The sequence below is a fragment of the Equus asinus genome, chromosome 22 (genome assembly GCF_041296235.1).
Source record: "Equus asinus isolate D_3611 breed Donkey chromosome 22, EquAss-T2T_v2, whole genome shotgun sequence".
In the NCBI taxonomy this organism is placed as follows: domain Eukaryota; kingdom Metazoa; phylum Chordata; class Mammalia; order Perissodactyla; family Equidae; genus Equus; species Equus asinus.
In genome coordinates this window covers 22,119,405-22,139,019 of record NC_091811.1, presented here as the reverse complement: position 1 = coordinate 22,139,019, position 19,615 = coordinate 22,119,405, and positions in this window count along the sequence as shown.

Below are 19,615 nucleotides of genomic sequence, written 5' to 3'. Positions count from 1 at the left end.
AATTTATAAAGTCTTATGTTACATTATTTGATGGTTAACAGAAGAACAAAGAGCTGTAAATTTCTATCTAAACATAAATAAAGATTTACAACTCAGCTGTTTTTACCCGCTCTTTAAGGTTTTGAATCATTTCAGCATATAAATGTGTGGAAGAAAAGAAGAAAAAAAACGACTATGGATAGTTTCAGATGTTATGATCAATTTAAGTTGTCCTCATCTGTTTCTTATCATTTAGCATTTCTTATCATTATCCTTTCAACATACCTGATACAGGCATAGAGTGGGAGTTGTTTCTCTCCATAAAAAGAGATGTGTTGTGCGTTGACTGTGCAAGGAAATTTTCTTCAAACCAATATGTGCTCAAATAGCTAGTGAAAAGTCAATATAACTTTTCTTTTTTCTGGTAAGATGAAAACTGCTTTAAATGGATACGTACCAAATGTACTGTTCAAATCTAGGATAATGCACTAATTGAATTTTGAAATATTGCATTTTCTGATGTTATAATATTATGTAGGAATCTTGCTTCTGCTGCAGTTCATATGGTGTGCCCTTGGCTAAGTTAATTTCTCTGTTTTTATATTCTTATCGAAAAAACGAAGATGATAATTGCCACCTCACATTTTCAAGAGGATTAAATGTAAGAATGTGGGTAAAGTATAATGCCCAGTGGGTCATTAATTGTGAATACTTTTTTATTTTGTACATGTACTGGTCCATCTACATCATAATGTAATACAATTATTTCTATTTTCCAATTTTATTGAGGAATAATTGACAAATATGCAAATTTATATATATACAAATATAAAATTATACAAATACAATTTAAAGTGTACAATATAAAGATCTTATATACATATACATTCTGGAATAATCAAGATGGAAAGTTCAAGATAATTACCACATCACATTGTTAACTTTTTTTTCTTTTTGTCTGTGGTGAGAATGGTAAAGATTTAATCTCAGCAACTTCAAAGTATATGGTACATATTATTAACTATAATCACCTTGCTGTACATTAAATCCTCAGAACTTACACTTCTTATAAGTGCAAGTTTGTACCCTTTGATCTACATCTGCCCGTTTCCTCCTCCTCCCAGCTCCTGGTAACTACCATTCTATTCTATGTATCTATGAAATCGTCATTTTAAAAAAAAATAGATTTCAACATGTAAGTGTTACCATACAATATTCCTCTTCTCCGTCTGTCTTATTTCACTTAGCATAATGCCTTCCAGGTTCATGCATATTGTCATAAATAGCAGTAGCCCCTTTTTTTTGACTGAACATACTCCATTTTCTTTACACATTTATCCACTGAAGGGCATTTATGTTGTTTCCATATCTTGTCTGTTGTAAATAATGCTGCAGTGAACATGGGGGTGCAGATAGCTCTACAAGATATACCACTATTTCCTTTGGATGAACATCATCTTATGTTGAGCCAGCTTGGAAATTCCTATGTAGGAACTGGCAACAGAACGCAGTACATTTATTCATCTCTCTGCAGGATTCACAACTAGAGTCACAAAATGATCTTTCTTGAGCACAGGGTTGAGACAGGTAGCCAAGGGGAAAAGCTTGTGTTAACAATATTTCTGATCAGTCTCAGTTGTTGTTGGGATATTAAGACAAAGACTCAGGTACTAACAATCTTAGAGAGATCACTTCCATTATCAGTTCTTCATTTCTTTCTTTTTGAAACCACCTGTCAGGCTGCTCATAGGACAATTATGGCAAAAAGATGTAGACAGAGTTAGACATAATTGTATGATGAAAAAAGCAGGGGAAAAAAGCAGAAGATGCTCTCTTTTAGTAAGCTTGTAAAGTTCAGTTACTGGAGATGTGAAAAAAATGGGCATTTTAGTAAAATTCTCAGAATTGTGAAGTAGGAAGATGAAAAGCCATTGTCTCCTCTTTCTTATTCTATAATAAAATTTATCTCAGTAGGCAATCTTCATGTTATTTTACATTACGTTGATAGTATGCAAACGAGATAAGTAGTTACCCAGCCAAAAAGTTAAATAAATAATAGATTTATCAACTGATTAAAAGTAAGATGGAAATTTTGAAATTTAAACTTATTAAAAGAGCCTTCTTTTAGGTTTGATCACAGGGAATTACAGAGTAAACTGACAATCAGAACAAAAGAAAACAAAATAAAATAAAAAATACTAAAAACCAGCTACTCCAAATAACAAAAATAAAAAGAATAAATTGAAAAGTAGGTTCTTTTGAGATATGTAATCGTTCTATTTAAGACTTAACAGAAACTTATGCATTGAAATTGATTAAGATACAGTGATATAAATTGACATTAATAAAACACATGGCCATTCTCCCTGGTAGCAGATTATAAAACTGATTCTAGTTAGGAAGATTTATGTATTAAGATCCCTAAAGTATATCCTATAAATTCCATAAGGTTGGGAGGTTGGGAGTTTGAGTAGAATGCTAAAGTTTCACAGAGAAAATTTTCATTTTTAAATTGCTATATTTAGAATGAAAATTAAATTATGATTAATTTGAGTTTGTATTTCTAAATATCAATTTTGTAATACATAGATTCAAAAAATATCAGTACTTACAGGGCATATGTAATAACTACGTTTGATATTTTTGTATTTTAAAGAGAAAAGTTGAACAACAGTTTTGTCCAGTTATCAGTACAGTGTCCCTGTTGATTCAGAGTAATTATTTTTATCTGTTGTGCTCTGTTCCCTCTGCCTTTTTATATTTGGCTAAATTCTTACCAACTTTTGAAAGTCAACATCTGACTTTAAAGTTAAATGGCGAGGTAAAGGAACCAGAAAATGTGAATAAAATGAGAGGTAGGGAAGCCTAAAGTCTGAGGAAAGGTTTTTAAAAAAGAGAAGTGCAGCAGTATACAAACAGTAGACACAGAAATGAATAAAATATCTGGCTATTCTAATGACTTCTGTGAATTCCAAGTCCTGGAATCTGTTATATTTGTGGCTTTTCTTATTTATATTCATGGTTTGAAAAGCAACATGTTCATCTTCTATATTTTGCAGTTACGAAGAAAGATGGAGTGACATATCCTGACTTGAAATTTTCAAAATCTTCTAATCATCAGAGACAAAAATGCAGAGCCTTCAAAATACATGTTGATAGATATGCTACATTCATTAATTTTACTCTTCAAATTTCTTAATTATAAATCACACAGGACTCATTTAGGAATCTATTTCCAGTCATTTAATTCTTCTTAGCTATTGGTACTGCAAGTTTAGGTGTCTTCAGTTAGGATTCTGTAAAATATTACTATGCATATGTAAGGAAAATTTATATAAACAAGATATATTATAACTTTGTATTTCTGATTCTTAAGATATTTCTAATATTCGCTTTAGAATTAGATTCACAATATCAATTAAAATGATTGAAGAGATGACTAATAGCTTTTCATTCTTATTATGCTGGATATAGGTGGAAAAAACTTGATATACTCTCTGTGATTTGTGCATAAGATGTGGAATCAGATCTGTCTTAAAAAAATCTAGGCTCTGTTAGTTACAACCTGTTTGTCCATGGACAATATCTTTAACTCCTTTAAGTCTCAGGTGCTTTAATCATCAAATACAGATAACAATGCCCACATTATAGTTGTTTGTGAAGATTAAAACCCAAATAGTGGTTAGTATGTTGTAAAGGGTACTTCTTAGAGTGTGCTGCTGCAGCTGGTGGTGATGATTATCATTGTTTTTGCTAATGATGATAGTAATGATGATAATAAAAAACATGCAACTAAAGAAAACTCACATTGGGCCACCCAATATACAACAAGAAAAAACAACTATATAAATTATAATTATTAACCACTCTCGAGGCAGAATGCTTGGTTTCAAATTCTGCTTTTAACGCTTATTGACTGTATGACATTAGATGAAATACTTAATCTCTCTACATCCAACATCTTCACCATAAAAATGGCGAGAACAGCAGATTTTCATTGAGGATTTGTAAGTCAATATTTGTAAACAGTTTAATAGAAAAATGCCTGGCACACAATAACTGATTTATAAGTGATAAATAAAAACATCTACAAAATGTATAGCAAGGAGCTGGAAAAATAACTGGATGGTTAGACAGATTTAGACGTGTTTTCATTTTATTGTTAGCTTCTCAGTCTTTAACTGTGGCTACTACTATGATTCTTTGCTTTTTCAGAGATCATTATTGTTTTCTATATTAAACTGAATATTTTCTAGAAATATCTTATTTAAGACATGATAGACTGTACTTGGAGTTCTTGCTTAGAAAATCACTTTTTAAATGAAAATACATGACATATTCATTTTAGACATATTAGAAAATAGAGATAGGCAAAATTTTGAAAAGATACGAAAGAAAAAATCATCTGTAATCTCAACATCTCAAGATACATACATGTAACATTTAAATTTTTGTCCTCTCATCAATTTTCTTTTTATGGATACACACGTATTTACATAAAGAATTTACAACTGCTGAGCATAACCTCCAGTTTTTCCCAACCAGAAAACCTGGTCTGAGATGCTAGGCAGCCCTGGAGCACATCCTATGCCCTCCCACAAAAGATGGTGGAGATGCAGCAAGCCTTTCCTAAGCAAGGCAGAAACCCTGTCCACAGCTGAGCATAGCTTATAATCCTACTTGTCCAGAGAACTCAAGCGGCCAAGAGCCATCGTATGTCTCTGTTTGGGATGCACTGAGAATGAATCATAAAGATATAGAAAATCTGCACAGACCAATAATCAGTAAGGAGATTAAATCAGAAATCAAAAACTTCTCAACAAAGGAAAGCCCAGTATCAGAGAGCTTCAATTGAGAATTCTACCAAGAGTTTTAAGAAGAATTAATGTCAACCCCTTTCAAACTCATCTAAAAAGTTGAAGAGTAAGGAACACTCCCAAACTCACTTTATGAGGCCAGCATTACTATGATGTCACAGCCAGACAAGGACACTTCAAGAAAAAAAAAAAAAAAACCTGTCTGCCTAATCCTTGGTGAATATAGACACCAAAATTCTCAACCAAATACTAGCAAACCAAATTCCACTGCAAATTAAAAGATCATACACCATGATGAAGTGGGTTTTTTCCCTGGGATGGAAGGATGCTTCAACATGCAGAAATAAATGTGATAAAACAAAATGAGGGATAAAAGCATATGATCATCTCAAAAGATGCAGAAAAAACGTTTGACAAATTCAACATCCTTTCGCAATAAACACTCTCAACAAATGAGATATAGAAAATGTATCTCACCATAGTGAAGGCCATGTATGGCAAACCCACAGCTATATCATATCAAAGATTAAAGGTTGAAAGCTTTTCCTCTAAGATCAGAAATAACACAAGGGTGCCTACTCCCACTACTCTTATTCAACATAGTGCTGGAAGTCCTAGCCAGAGCAATTAGGCAAGAAAAAAAAAATAAAGGCATCAAAATAAAAAAAGGAAGAAGTAAAATCATCTGTTTGCAAATGATAATCTTATCATAGAAAAATACTAAAAATTTCAACAAAAACTGTATAATTAATAAACAAATTCAGCAAAGTAGCAGGATACAAAATCAACATAAAAATATCAGTTATATTTCTATGTACTAACAATGACATATCTGGAAAAAATAAAACAATATTGTTCATAATATCATCAAAAACAATGAAATACTTAGTTAAAAACTTAACCAAAGTGGTGAAAGAGCTATACACTGAAAGCAAGACATTAATGAAAGAAATTGAAGGAGACAAAAATAAATAGAAAGCTATCCCAAGTTCAAGATTCAAATAATTACTCTTGTTAATATGTCCACACTGCCCAAAGCCTCTAGAGAGTCAATACAATTCCTATCAAATTTCCAATGGCATTTTTCACAGAAATAGAAACACCTATTCTAAAATTTGATGGAACCATTAAAAACACCAAATATTCTAAGCTATCTTAAGAAAGAAAAATAAAAACAGAGGCATCACACTTTTTTTTTTGACGTGAAAGATTGGCCCTGAGCTAATATCTGCACTAATCTTCCTCTACTTTGTGTGTAGGATGCCACTTCAGCAAGGCTTGATGAGTGGTGTGTAAGTCTGCACCTGGGATCCAAACTCACAAACCCCAGGCCGCTGAAGTGGAGCATACAAACTCAACCACTACACCACTAGGCCAGCCCCAGCATCACACATCTTGATTTCAAATTATACTACACAGTAGTAGTAATTAAAACAGTATGGTACTAGCCTAAAAGCAGAAACAAATCAATGGAACAGAATCAGAGTTCAGAAATAAGCTCATGAATATATGGTCAACTAATATTTGGCGAGGGAGTCAAGAATACTCCACGGAGAAAGGATAGGTTCTTTAATTAACCGTGCTGGGAAAACTGGATAATCACATGCCAAAGAACAATACTGGACCCCTATCTTAAACCACTCACAAAAATTAACTTAAAATGAATTAAAGACTTAAATGCAAGACAAGAAACCATAAAATTCCTAGAAGAAAACACAGGGAAAAAATCCCCTTGACATTGGTCTTGGCAATGAATTTTTGGATATTAATACAAAAATTTCAAGGAAAAAACCAAAAATAAACACATGGGACTACATCAATATAAATAGCTTCTGAACAGCAAAAGAGACAATCAAAAAATAAAATAAAGATTAACCTAACAAATGGGAGAAAATATTTGCAAACTATGTGTTTGATACTGAACATCCACAGTATCATACAACTCAATAGCAAAAAAACAAACTGACTAAAAATGGAAAGGATTTGAATAGAAATTTTTCAAAAGAAGATATACAGGTGATCAATTGGTACATGAAAAGTTGCTCACATCACTAATAATCAGGAATTAGTGGGATCTGTAACAGACAAAAAACAAACTAAATTTCAGAAATAGTACAAAAGGTAGGGGAAAAAGTTGGAAGGATACAGTCATAAGTTTCTTACAGTATGATGCTCTTATAGTGAATACGTGTCAATATGTTTGTCAAAACCCATAGGACATATAACACCAAAAGTGAACTGTGAGACTTCTGGCTTCAGGTTCAACACATAGGAGGTTGGAAGTTGCTACTTAGACCAAACAACAAGTAAAAAGCCAAACAGACTGAAAAATTTACAACTCTTCTTGCATCCATAAGAAAAAGGGAGGACACAAGGACATCCACTGCAGCAAGATTAGAGAGACAGGCGAACAGGAGACAGACAGGCCATCACAGCTCAGTGGAGCAGAGACACTTGGGTGGAACCCTGTGTAGGAACGGTGCTGGAATGAAAAGAAGACCCTAAGCTATAAAAGATGAATTGCTGGAGGCTTAGTTTGGACAAATGTGAGAGTTAAAAACTTCTGAGGTAAACAGTCATAAGAGAGTCCCCATAATATTGTGAGATTTACCTCCAGGAGCTTGACCAGATTCGCACAGTTAATGTTGGAGAAAAATTCCCTCCTGCTTCTGTCAGGGAAGGTGGAGGGAGGAACATTTAAAAATATGCCAGAGCACTCTGTTCATCTTAACAGGGTCTGTCTTCAGGGAAAACTAGTTAACTGGAGCCTAAGCTCCTGGGGTATTGGGATGAGGTGGGAACTCCCTGTGGAGATCCCACCTATGAGAGGGAGAAAAAACAGATATATTCTTGTGAAATTCACAGTCCAGAGGCATAGGCTTACTGAAATACTGAGACATAATCATAGGGTTTGGGAAGCTGCACCTCCCTCCATGGCTCACCACCACATTATTAAGGCCTATTTATAGCAGTTCCTTTTACCTGGTACCTCATGTCCAGCTATCAAGAAAAAATTATTAGGAATACCTAAAGACAAAAACGCAATTCAAATGGGCAGAGCAAGCATCAGAACCAGATATAGTAGAGATGTTGGAATTAACAGACAGGGAATTTAAAACAACTATGATTATATGCTGTATTCTCTAATAGATACCATAGAGAGCACACAAGAACAGATGAGCAACGTAAGCAGAGAGATGGAAATCCTAAGAAGAAACAAAAAAAAATATTAGAGGAAAAAACACTGTAACAGATACGAAGAATACCTTTGATAGGCTTATAAGTAGACTGAACATGGCTTAGAAAAGAATCTCTGAGCTAGAGTATATATCAATATAATCCTTGAAAACTGAAAAGCAAAGAGAACAAAGACTGAAAAAGGAGAACAGAATATCCGAAGACTGTGGGACAACTACAAAAGTTGTAACGTACACTAAATAGGAACACCAGAAGGGGAAGAAAAGAAAGCAGGAAATAGAAGAAATATTTGAAACAATAATGACTGAAAATTGCCCCCAATTAATGCCAGACCTCAAACATCAAGCAAGATAAATGTCCAAAACACTAGGCATAGACATATCATCTTCAAACTTCATAAAATCAAAGATACAAAGTAAACTATAACGTAAACCATGGATTTTGGGCAATTATTATTTGTAGATATAGCTTCATCAATTCAAACAAATATACCACTCTTGTGGGGGATGTTGATAATGAGAGAGGCCATGCATATGTGGAGGCAGTGTATATTTGAGAAATCTCTGTGTCTCCTTTTCAATTTTACTGTGAACCTAAAACTGCTCTAAAATACAAGTCAATAAAAAATTAAAATAAAAAAAGAATAAATCTTATGAGATTTATGGGACATGATCAAGAAAGCTAATCTATGAACTATGGGTATCCCAGAAGGAGAAGAGAGAAAGGAAAGAGCAGAAACTTATTTAAAGAAATAATATCTCAAAACTTCCCTAATTTGAGGAGACATTTGGACATCCAGGCTCATAAAGCTCATAGGTCAACATACAGATTCAACCCAAAGAGGACTTCATTAAAACACATTATAATAAAATGGTCAAAAATCAAAGACAAAAATAAAATTTTGATAGCAGCGAAAGAAGAAAAAAAAACTCCTCTCATATAAGGGAATACCCATAAGGCTATCAGAGGATTTCTCAGCAGACACCTTGACAAGAGAGAGAGAAATGATATATTCAAATGTTGAAAGAAAAACAACAGCTAATCAAGAATGCTTTTCCCTGCAAAGCAGTCCTTCAGAAATGCAGGAGACATAATGACTTTACCAGACAAAAAAAAAAAAAAAAAAAAAAAAAAGAAGACACCAATAAAGGAAAAAAGGAACTAAGAAACTATAACACAGCCAGAAAACAGTTAACAAAATGGCAACAATAAGTCCTTACCAATCAAAAAGTACTCTATATGTAAATGGATTACACTTTATAAACAGAAAACACAGAATGGCTGAATACAAAACAAGACCCAACTACATGCTGCCTATAAGAGACTCATTTCAGCTTTAAGAATACACATAGTTTGAAAGTGAAGGGATGGAAAAGATATTCCATGCAAATGAGAACCAAAAGTACACAGAGATACTATATATGTTTCTTTAACAAAAAATGGTCTTTTATCATTTTATAAAAGTATCTATTCACTAAGAAAATGTAATAATTGTAAATACATATATGTGCCAACATTGGAGTACCTATGTTAAGCAAATATATATATATATATATACTTTAAAGGCATTGTCTTTTTTTTTTAAAGATTTTGTTTTATTTTTACTTTTTCTCCCCAAAACCCCCCAGTACATAGCTGTATATTTTTAGCTGTGGGTCCTTCTGTGGCATGTGAGACACCACCTCAGCATGGCTTGATGAGCAGTGCCATGTCTGCACCCAGGATCCGAACTAGAGAAACCCTGGGTCACTGCAGTGGAGCATGAGAACATAACCATTCAGCAACCAGGCCAGCCCCTAGGTTAAGCAAATATTAACAGACCTTAAAGGAGAAACAAACCCCAAAACAATAATATTAGAGGACTTCAATCCCTCACTTTTAACAATGGACAGATCATGTAGACAGAAAATCAATAAGAAAATATTGGTCTTGAAATACACTTTAGACCAAATGGACCTAACAGACATATATGCAGAACATTCCATCCAATCGCAGCAAAATACACATTCTTCTCAAAGTTACACAGAACATTCTCCAGAAGAGATCATGTGTTAGGTTACAAGATAAGTCTCAACAATTTTAAGAAGATTAAAATCAAACAAGTATCTTTTTAGATCATAATGGTATGAATCTAGAAATCAGTAATGGGAAGAAAGATGAAAAATTCACAAATATGTGGAAATTAAGCAACATACTCCTGAACAACCAATGGTTTAAAGAAGAAATTAAAAGGAAAGAAAAATCTTGAAACAAATGATAATGGAAGCACAACCTACCAAAACCTATGAGATGCAGCAAAAGTAGTTCGACCAGGGAAGTTTATTGTGACAAATGCTGACATAAAGAAAAAAAAATAAAGATTTAAAATAAATAACCTAACTTTATACCTTAGCAAGTTAGAAAATCAAGAACAGAATATGTTTAAAGTTAGCAGAATAAAGGAAATAATAAAATGAGACCAGAAAGAGAGACTAGAAAATCAATAGATGTGATCAACAAAACTAAAAGTTAGTTTTCTGAAAAGATCTACAAAATTGATGAACTTTTAGCTAGATTGAATAAGAAAAAAGAATAGAATTAAATAAATAAAATTGGAAATGAAAGAGGAGACATTATCAATGACAGCAAATAAATGCAAAGGAATACAGCAGACTACTATGAATAATTGTATCCCAATAAACTGGATAATTTAGAAGAAATGTAGAAATTCTGTGAAACATGCAACTTACCAAGAATGAATCTTGAAGAAATAGATAACCTGAACAGACAAATAATGAGTAAGGGGACTGAATTAGTATAAAAAATTTCCAGCAAATAAAAACTCAGGACCAGATGCTTTCACTGGTGAATTTGATTAAAATCTTAAAGAAGAATTAATATCAATCCTTTTCAAAGTCTTCCAAAATATTGTAGATGAGGAATATTTCCAAACTCAGTTTATCAGGCCAGCATTGCCATGATACCAAAACCAGACACAGAGACTACAAGAGGAGAAAATTACAGGCCAATTTCCCTAATAAACACAGACGCAAAAATCCTCAAAAAATAAAAAGGAACTGGCTAACATTTCCACAGCACACTAAAAGGATCATACATTGTGATCAAGTAGCATTTATCCCTGGGATGCCAGAATGGTTCTATATGGCTGAGGTAGTGTTTGTCAGATTTTTCTGTCATAAAGTTATTCATTTTTTCCCCTTTCCATTCTTTACTCTTTGGAAGAAAGTTACTATGCATGATCCACACATAAGGAGTGGGGAGTTATGCCTTAACTCATTGAGGTGGCAGTAATTATATAATTTATTTGGAATTCTTCCTCACTGGAGATATATTCACTGTTTATTTACTTAATTATTTTTATTCTATTATGGAATTAGGGCTATTTATTTTATATTTTTGGTTATAATACAGTACATCTTAATTTTGTTGCTTAAATTATTCCAGCTGTGGCTATTGGGAACTCTTTTACTTGGCTCCTGTATCCCTTTGACATATCTCCACCATTTTAAGCACTTGAAGTATTTTAAGCATAACTCGACAAAAAGTATTACTTTCTGGTATTAGAAAATTCCCCAGGCTTATCTTGTATATTTCCTGCCCTTGTCTTAGGATCAGCCATTTCCCCCAAGGAGCTCTGGTTTCTTTTATTGGAGAATGAAATTAAAATAAAGATCTAATCAATAGGAGAATTTTTGTTTTTGCGAAAAGATGTCAAAACAGTTTTGAACAATGACAAAGCCAGAAAACATATTACTTTACTTTAAGACTTAATGAGAAGCCACAGTAATCAAGGTATTGTTATTTGGTAAAAGAAGATAGATACCCAGATTGATGAAACAGGACAGAGCATAGAAATAGATTCATACATAAATGATCAATTGTCTCTAGAAAATGCTGTGCTATTTCAATAGAAGAATAGTGTTTTCAGAACGTGATGCTGGTGTAACTAGATATTCATATGCAAAAAAAGAAACCTTGATTGATACCTTGCATCATATACAAAACTTAACTTGTAATTAGACATTGAGTATAGAATTCAATGGAAAACAATTATTGAAGAAAATAAAGGGAAAAAAATCCTTCAACTTTAACTTAAGATTTCTTAGGACATAAAGATCTAAGTCATGAATGACAAAATTGATTAGTTATACTTCTTCAACTCAAAAACTTTTGTTCCTTTAAGACACTGTTAAGTGAATAAAAGAGAAGATTGAAATACTGGAAGGCAATATTTACAAAATACATGTTTGATAAAGTGCTTGTATCAAGAATATATAAAGAACTCTTGTAACTTGACAACAACAAAACAAATAATCCAATAAAAACGGGCAAATTATTTAAATAAATACTCTACCATAGAAGATATATGATTGACAAAAAGCATCATTTATTCATTCAGGAAATACAAATTAAAACCAAAATTAAATTATACTACATGCTTATTAAAATGGTTTTACAAACTGACAATATTAAATCTTGGGAAGGATGCAAGCAATAGGAATTTCCATATACCTTTGTTGGGAATGCAAAATGGTGCAGCCACTTTTGAAAAAACTTTAGAAGTTTATTTACTGATAAGTAAACTAAGACTCAGAAGTTTGGACTTGTGAGTACATAACTATCAGGTATGGTGCAATCTCAAATTCAGGCCTGATTTGAGATACTATTCTCTTTCCAGTATACCACACTGCCTTTCTCCTAAAAGTTAAGGAATCAAACAAATGCATACATAATTCATACAGGTTAATGATTTTGATTACTACTGATATTCATTCTGAGTCAAAATGTTTATGACAGTGACTAGAGTTTGCAGGATTATTTACTAAATCTGTGTGAGTTGCAGAAATAGGGTGTACAGAACTCTCCTTCCAAATCTGCATCAGAAGCAAAGATGCTCTCTTACTCCACCAGTCTGTGTTCATAACTGAAAGGATTTGGCAGTAGTCATGTGAAAGGGGAAAAAGTGGAGGCTCTAATGTACCTCATTCTGATGCACCCCATTTTCCAGCCTCTTCTCAATCAGAGGCTAGAATACCAGTACAGCCCATAAAAAAAGAAAAGATACACTGAAATAAGAAAGGAAGACTCAGAAATTCCAAGGGTCTGGGTTGTTATAAGAAAAAATTATTTTAGTTGTTTGTTATTGTTATTGTTATTGTTAGTCTCATTATTAGGTCGTCAGACAAACATTTTCTTCTCACAAATGTAGTACATGAATCTGGAACAGTCAGAAGCAGCCATCCTTGTTGCTGTTATACTTCCACAGTTTCCATTCTTTGACTCATTCCAATCACTTAATATAAAATAAAAGCATATAAATGATGTAAAATATACATTTACTAATGCAGATATAATAAGAGATATTGGTCCAAAGTCAAGGTGGTGTATTTTTCTTTCCTCACAAAAACTATCCTTTGGTGCCCTAGACTTTCCTAAAGAGTACCTTATGAGGAATATAGGCATGAAGTCAAAAAGCCTCCTTCTTTCTGTGTACTCATTTTTTGAATTTAAGTCCTTTGGATGTGTGTGTGTGTGTGTGTGTGTGTACATATATACGCCTATATATGCATGTGTGCAAGTTTTTTCCTATATGCTTTCAGGAACATAAACCAGAATTTGTTAATATAGAACTTATTAGTTAATATCTATTCTAGAAACTTACATTTTGAGCAAGGGTATTGAGTTATCTTCCCATGTACAGGGATTGCTTATTCCTTTACGGGACAATCCAGTCCAAGAGAAATAAGATAGCTGACTTTGAATGAAATGCTGTAATAAAAGGAATATACTCTGTGAGGAAAAATATTTTTATGTTTCTGAAATGAAGTAATAATCTTGTTAAAATTATTTTTATTATTGTGAATAACACAAAGTATAAAGATCAACTTCATCCTGATTCTATTTAAATTATAAAATAATGGAATCTTAGTTATTGATATTTTATTAAATATAGAGGCTACATGAGATAAAATAACACTCTCTTTTTAGCTATTTATACTTAGAACTGAAATCTCTTAATTCCCTTTCAAAACTTATGTCTGTAGCTCAAAGATGAGTTCTGAGCAGAGCCTGATTTGTACTTCAGGGTCCAGATGTGATAGCCATGAGATTTCTATGAACGTTGCTTTACATTTTTCTTCCACAAGTACTGTTTATTTCTTGTGAAATGGGCAACCTGAGGAGGTAGTCTTTTTCCCATTAGATGAGGTGTTTACGTAGCTTGCTGGATAATTATAAGTATTTATGCAAGTATAAAAGTAATTGATCTAGCACCTTGGTTTTACAAAGCTTGTGCAGCTATATCTCACTTGATCTTCCCAAATACGTTAGTAAGAAAATGTAGTTGGTTTTATTACCTGCTCCTCAACTTTTCCAAATGAGGAAACTGATGCCCCAGTTGATTCAGTCACACAAATAATGTGTGACAAGGGAGTTTAATTGAGGCTTTCTGACTGTAAATTCTATTTTCCCCCATTCTGCTTCTCATTTTTAACTCCATTTTTTACTTTACTTTTGCTTCCAACTCATTTGAGAGAATGATGAAAGTGTAGACATCCTCATTGAGAAAAAAATACATAAATGGATCTAGACATAAAATTTGGCATTCAATTTCAGGGTTTCCTCAGATGGTTTTATATCTCAATGAAGATACTCCCTGAGAAAGATCAGAACTTTTAGACTTTGAAACTCATTTTTGGACCTTTTGTACATCTATGGGCTCTAAGTCAAAATCTCTGATATCAAAGGATACATTGTGGATAAATCAATAAAAGTATTACTGAATATGAGTCTTTTCATAATCTTTTTCTGAAACTCTCTAAGTCTTTAGATAGGATAAAGGTGAGCAAACTAAGTTAAGGTACACATACTCCCATGAGAAGCCAAAAATTCCATGGGCTAACACCTCTCACCTCTTTTCTAATGTTATAATAATTCTGGGTGGTATGAGTATAGTTATATAAAATGTATTCCTGAAAATTCTGTCACTATCCATACAAATCCTATAGTTCTTATCAAAGAAGACCATACGAGACTTCTCACTAAAATGTGATGATTAATTTATGTTGAATAGAAACAGATTTCACATCCACATCCCTATGGGATACTTGTCAATATATTATATTATATTTCCATATAAACTTTTTACTTTGTTCTGTAAACAAAGTAGGATATTTTCCTTTATTTATGCCATCAACAACAACTGTAACTTTCCAGTCAAGTGAAAATGAGGTTAATTCAGACTTTACAAATTTTTCTTTCTACATTCAAATTTTGCTTCCTTTGCTTGATGGTTTTCAAGGTCATATTTTTTATAGCTATTTCTGAGGTTTCTAGGTACTTTTGCTGTGAGCATCTTTGTTGGAGACTTGTTTGCTGCAAACATTTTCACTGCAAACATTTTTGCTGTGTAACTAATTGGTGGTAAGGCAATTTTGCTGTAAAAGCTAAAATAACTGGTTGACAGTTTGGTTTCAACTAGTTGACAGTTTGGTTTCATTTCTCCATTGACACAGTACTCCTGTTTTTATATTATATAAATCTTAGCTCCACATTTCCCATAAAACTTTGGAATGTCTATCAACAGACGTGACAATATGCCAAGAACAAACAACAGTGTAGAAGGTCTCACTACCACAATACAAAGCTCAGTAAAGAATATGCATTCTAATGTGTGGAAACTAATACCTCTTCTAATGAAGAAACGGATTTTAGTAAAAAAGAAAAAGTGCAGTGGATCCTCAAGAAGGAGATAAATCAACAAGCAAAAAAAGAAAAATGTAATACTGTGAATGAAAGACTTCAAAGACAAGTGCCTAGGTACAACACATAAAATAAAATCAATTATTTCAGTGTTGTCATGAATATACACACATTTTAATTTTCTGTCTTGATGATCTGTCCATTGGCGTTAATGGGGTGTTGAGGTCCCCTACTATTATTGTATTGCTGTTGATCTCTCCTTTTAGTTTTGTTAATAGCCTCTGTATGAATTTTGGTGCTCCTGTGTTAGTTGCATATATATTTATAAGTGTTATGTCATCTTGGTGGAGCATCTCCTTTATCATTATATACTGCCCCTCTTTGTCTTTCTTTATCTTTTTTGCTTTGAAGTCTACTTTGTCTGATATAAGTACGGCAACACGTGCTTTCTTTTGTTCATTATTAGCTTGGAGTATTGTCTTCCATCCCTTCACTTTGAGTCTGTGTTTGTCTTTGGGGCTGAGGTGTGTTTCCTGGAGGCAGCATATTGTTGGATCTTGTTCTTTGATCCATCCTGCCACTCTGTGCCTTTTGAGTGGAGAGTTCAATCCATTCATGTTTAGTGTGATTATTGAAAAGTGGGGGTGTACTGTTGCCATTTTATCACTTGTTTTCCAGTTCTTTTGCATTTTGTCCTGATGGAGAGCTGTTACTTTGTGTTATTGTCCTTCTGCTTATCTCCTTTGTTCTGGATTTTGTAACCCCTTTCCGTTTTTTTGATTTTTCAGGAATGAGTTTCTTCCTGAGCAATTCTTGAAGAGGAGGTTTTGTGGTGATGAACTCCCTTAAATTTTGTTTATCTGGGAAAGTTTTTATTTCTCCATCATATTTGAAGGATATTTTCACTGGTTAGAGTATTCTTGGCTGCAGGTTTTTGTCCTTCAGAGTTTTGAATATTTCATTCCAATCTCTTCTAGCCGGTAAGGTCTCTCCTGAGAAATTTGCTGATAGCCTTATGGGGTTTCCTTTGTAAGTTATTTTCTTCTGCCTGGCTGCCCTTAGTATTTTCTCTTTGTCATTGACTTTTGCTGGTTTCACTACTATATGCCTTGGGGTTGGTCTTCTTGCGTTAATAAAGTTTGGAGATCTATTGGCTTCTGTCACATGAAGTTCCATCTCTCTTGCCAAGTTTGGAAAGTTCTCAGCTCTTATTTCTTTGAATAGGCCTTCTGCCCCCTTCTCCTTCTCTTCTCCCTCTGGTATACCTATAATCCTTATGTTGCATCTCCTAATTGAGTCAGATAATTCTCGGAGAGTTTCTTCATTTCTTTTTAGTCTTAGATCTCTCTCCTCCTCTACCTGCAGCATTTCTATATTCCTATCCTCCAAATTGCTAATTCTGTCCTCCATATTATCGACCCTACTGTTCAGAGAGTCCAGATTTTTCTTAATCTCCTCCATTGTGTTCTTCATCTCCAATATTTCTAACTGGTTCATCTTTATAGTGTCAAGCTCTTTTGTGACATAGCTCCTGAACTCATTGAGTTGTCTATCTGAATTCTCTTTTAACTCATTGAGTTTTTTCATAATGGCAGTTTTGAAATCATCATCATTTAGGTTATAGATTTCATTGTCTTTGGGATTGTTTTCTGGGTGCTTATCATTTTCCTTCTGTTCTGGAGATTTAATATATTTTTTCCTACTGCTTAATGGCGTGGATTTGTGCCTCTGCATAGAGATAGAGTTTAGTCCCTGCTTGCACTTGTTGCAACTGGTGTGTGTGTGGGGGGCAGCTGTTTAGACTGCACCAACAAGGAACCCTGTCAGCTGTTACTGACTTGGCCTGGACCCCTCCTCGTAGTCACAGTGGTCCTGTGGGGTCCTTCGTTGGTTGTGGGGGCAATCACAAGGGGGCCTCAGGCTGCTGGTGCCTACTGCTGCAGCCCATTTAGACGTGCTCCCTCCTTGTGCTCTGCAGCAGTTTTGTGGGCTTTCCCATCAGCCAGGAGCAGGATCACCTATAATCACCGATTTGCCCCTAACAGAGCCCACCAGATTACACTTGTCCTCTATAGGTCCCAGCAGAGCTATGGGTATCTTCTACAGTCTGTCATTAGCTCACCTAGCTGTGCTGCTTTTGCCCCAGGGCCTTCCCGCCTTGTGATTGCCAGTCGGGACCTCTCCACTAGTGCTATGCAGAGGCTTTCGCTGAGGCTGCTGTAGGAACTTGGAGTTCCCCCCTGGGCTACGTAGCCATTTCACCGGAGCTCTACTCTGCCCCACTCCACTCTCATGGGATCTCTGGGAGCCCCTTGCCTCGTCTGGGACATGGCCAGAGTCTGTGGGCCTGGCAGTGGCTTGTAAGCTGCTGCCTTGTGGAGAATTCTGCTCTAGGGAGCTTCCTGGTGTTCCGAATGCTGGGCGGGGTCTCCCTGCCAATGGTGAGCAAAGGCCCTCCCTGCTGTGGGGGTGCGGGACCTGGGAGTGATCCCCTGGGCCACAGAGCCGGGGGTTGGATCTCCACCCAGTCCCCAAGTGCGTCCATGGGAAGTCTGGGCACCCCCTGCACCGACCCGTGTGATGGAGACCGTGAGCCCAGCGGCAGCTTAAGGTCTGGTGCCATGCCAGGGAATCCACCCACTGGGAGCTTCCCTTTGTCCTGGATTCTGGGTGTAGCCTCCCTGCTAATGGTGAGCAGAGGCTTTCCCAGCCAGGGAGGTGCAGGACCCGGGAGCCTTCCCCCGTGCCACAGAGCCAGGCGCTGGAGCTCCAACTGTGTCCCCAAACACGTCTACGGGAAGTCCGGGCACCCCCTGCACCAAGCCGTGGGCCAGAGACCATGAGCCCAGTGGCAGCTTGTGGTCTGGTGCCGTGCCAGGCCCGCCAGGAGCTTCTCTTTGTTTTGGCTTCTGGGAGGGGCATCCCTGCTAATGGCGAGCAGAGGCCTTCCCTGCCGGTGGGTGCGGGACCCTGGGGATTCCCCCTGGGCTTAGGTGTGATCATGGGGGGCTTGAGTAGGGTTGTTGTCACCTGTTTCCACCGTCACTCCGCTGGTGAGTGCACACTCCTGCCCTTGGTGTTTGGCGATGCTATGGGGAAGCCCGCTGGAAGAGAGCCTCCTGCAGGAACTGGGCTGTCTGGGGGTCAGGGGTCGGGGGTCGGAGAGCTTTCACCTATTTCCACCTCCTCCCAGGGTAAGTCCGTCCGCCTTCTGATGTGTAGTAACACGAGACTTTTAGGCGTCTTGAGATGCTATCTGGATATCCTTTGTTAATCGGTGAATGTCCAATTAGTTGTAGATTCGATGGGGGAGAGACAAAGAAGACCACTCACTCGGCCATCTTTGTCCCGCCCCCTGATATATACACACATTTTAAATTTATTCAAATATTTTGTATTTTGCAAAAAAAGTATTTTCAATTTTGTTATTAGTTTTCCATATTTCATTATGTCCTTTTGAATGTCCCACTTTTATTTTTTGTTATTTTATCTTTTATGGCAAAATTGCCTTATTGCTGGGGCTGGCCCCATGGCCGTGTGGTTAAGTTCGCGTGCTCCGCTGCAGGCGTCCCAGTGTTTCGTTGGTTTGAATCCTGGGTGCGGACATGGCACTGCTCGTCAGACCACGCTGAGGCAGCGTCCCACATACCACAACTAGAAGAACCCACAACGAGAAATATACAACTATGTACTGGGGGGCTTTGGGGAGAAAAAGGAAAAAATAAAATCTTAAAAAAAAATTGCCTTATTGCTAATTAGTTACAGTGTGAAAATGCTTGCAGCAAAGACATCTACAACAAAGATACTTATGGTGAAAATACCGGCACAATTTCTGAGATGTTGAAAGCCTAGTATATGTATAATTGAACTAGTTCACAGAACTGAATGATTCTTAGTGTCTATCTTTGAGAGGATATTAA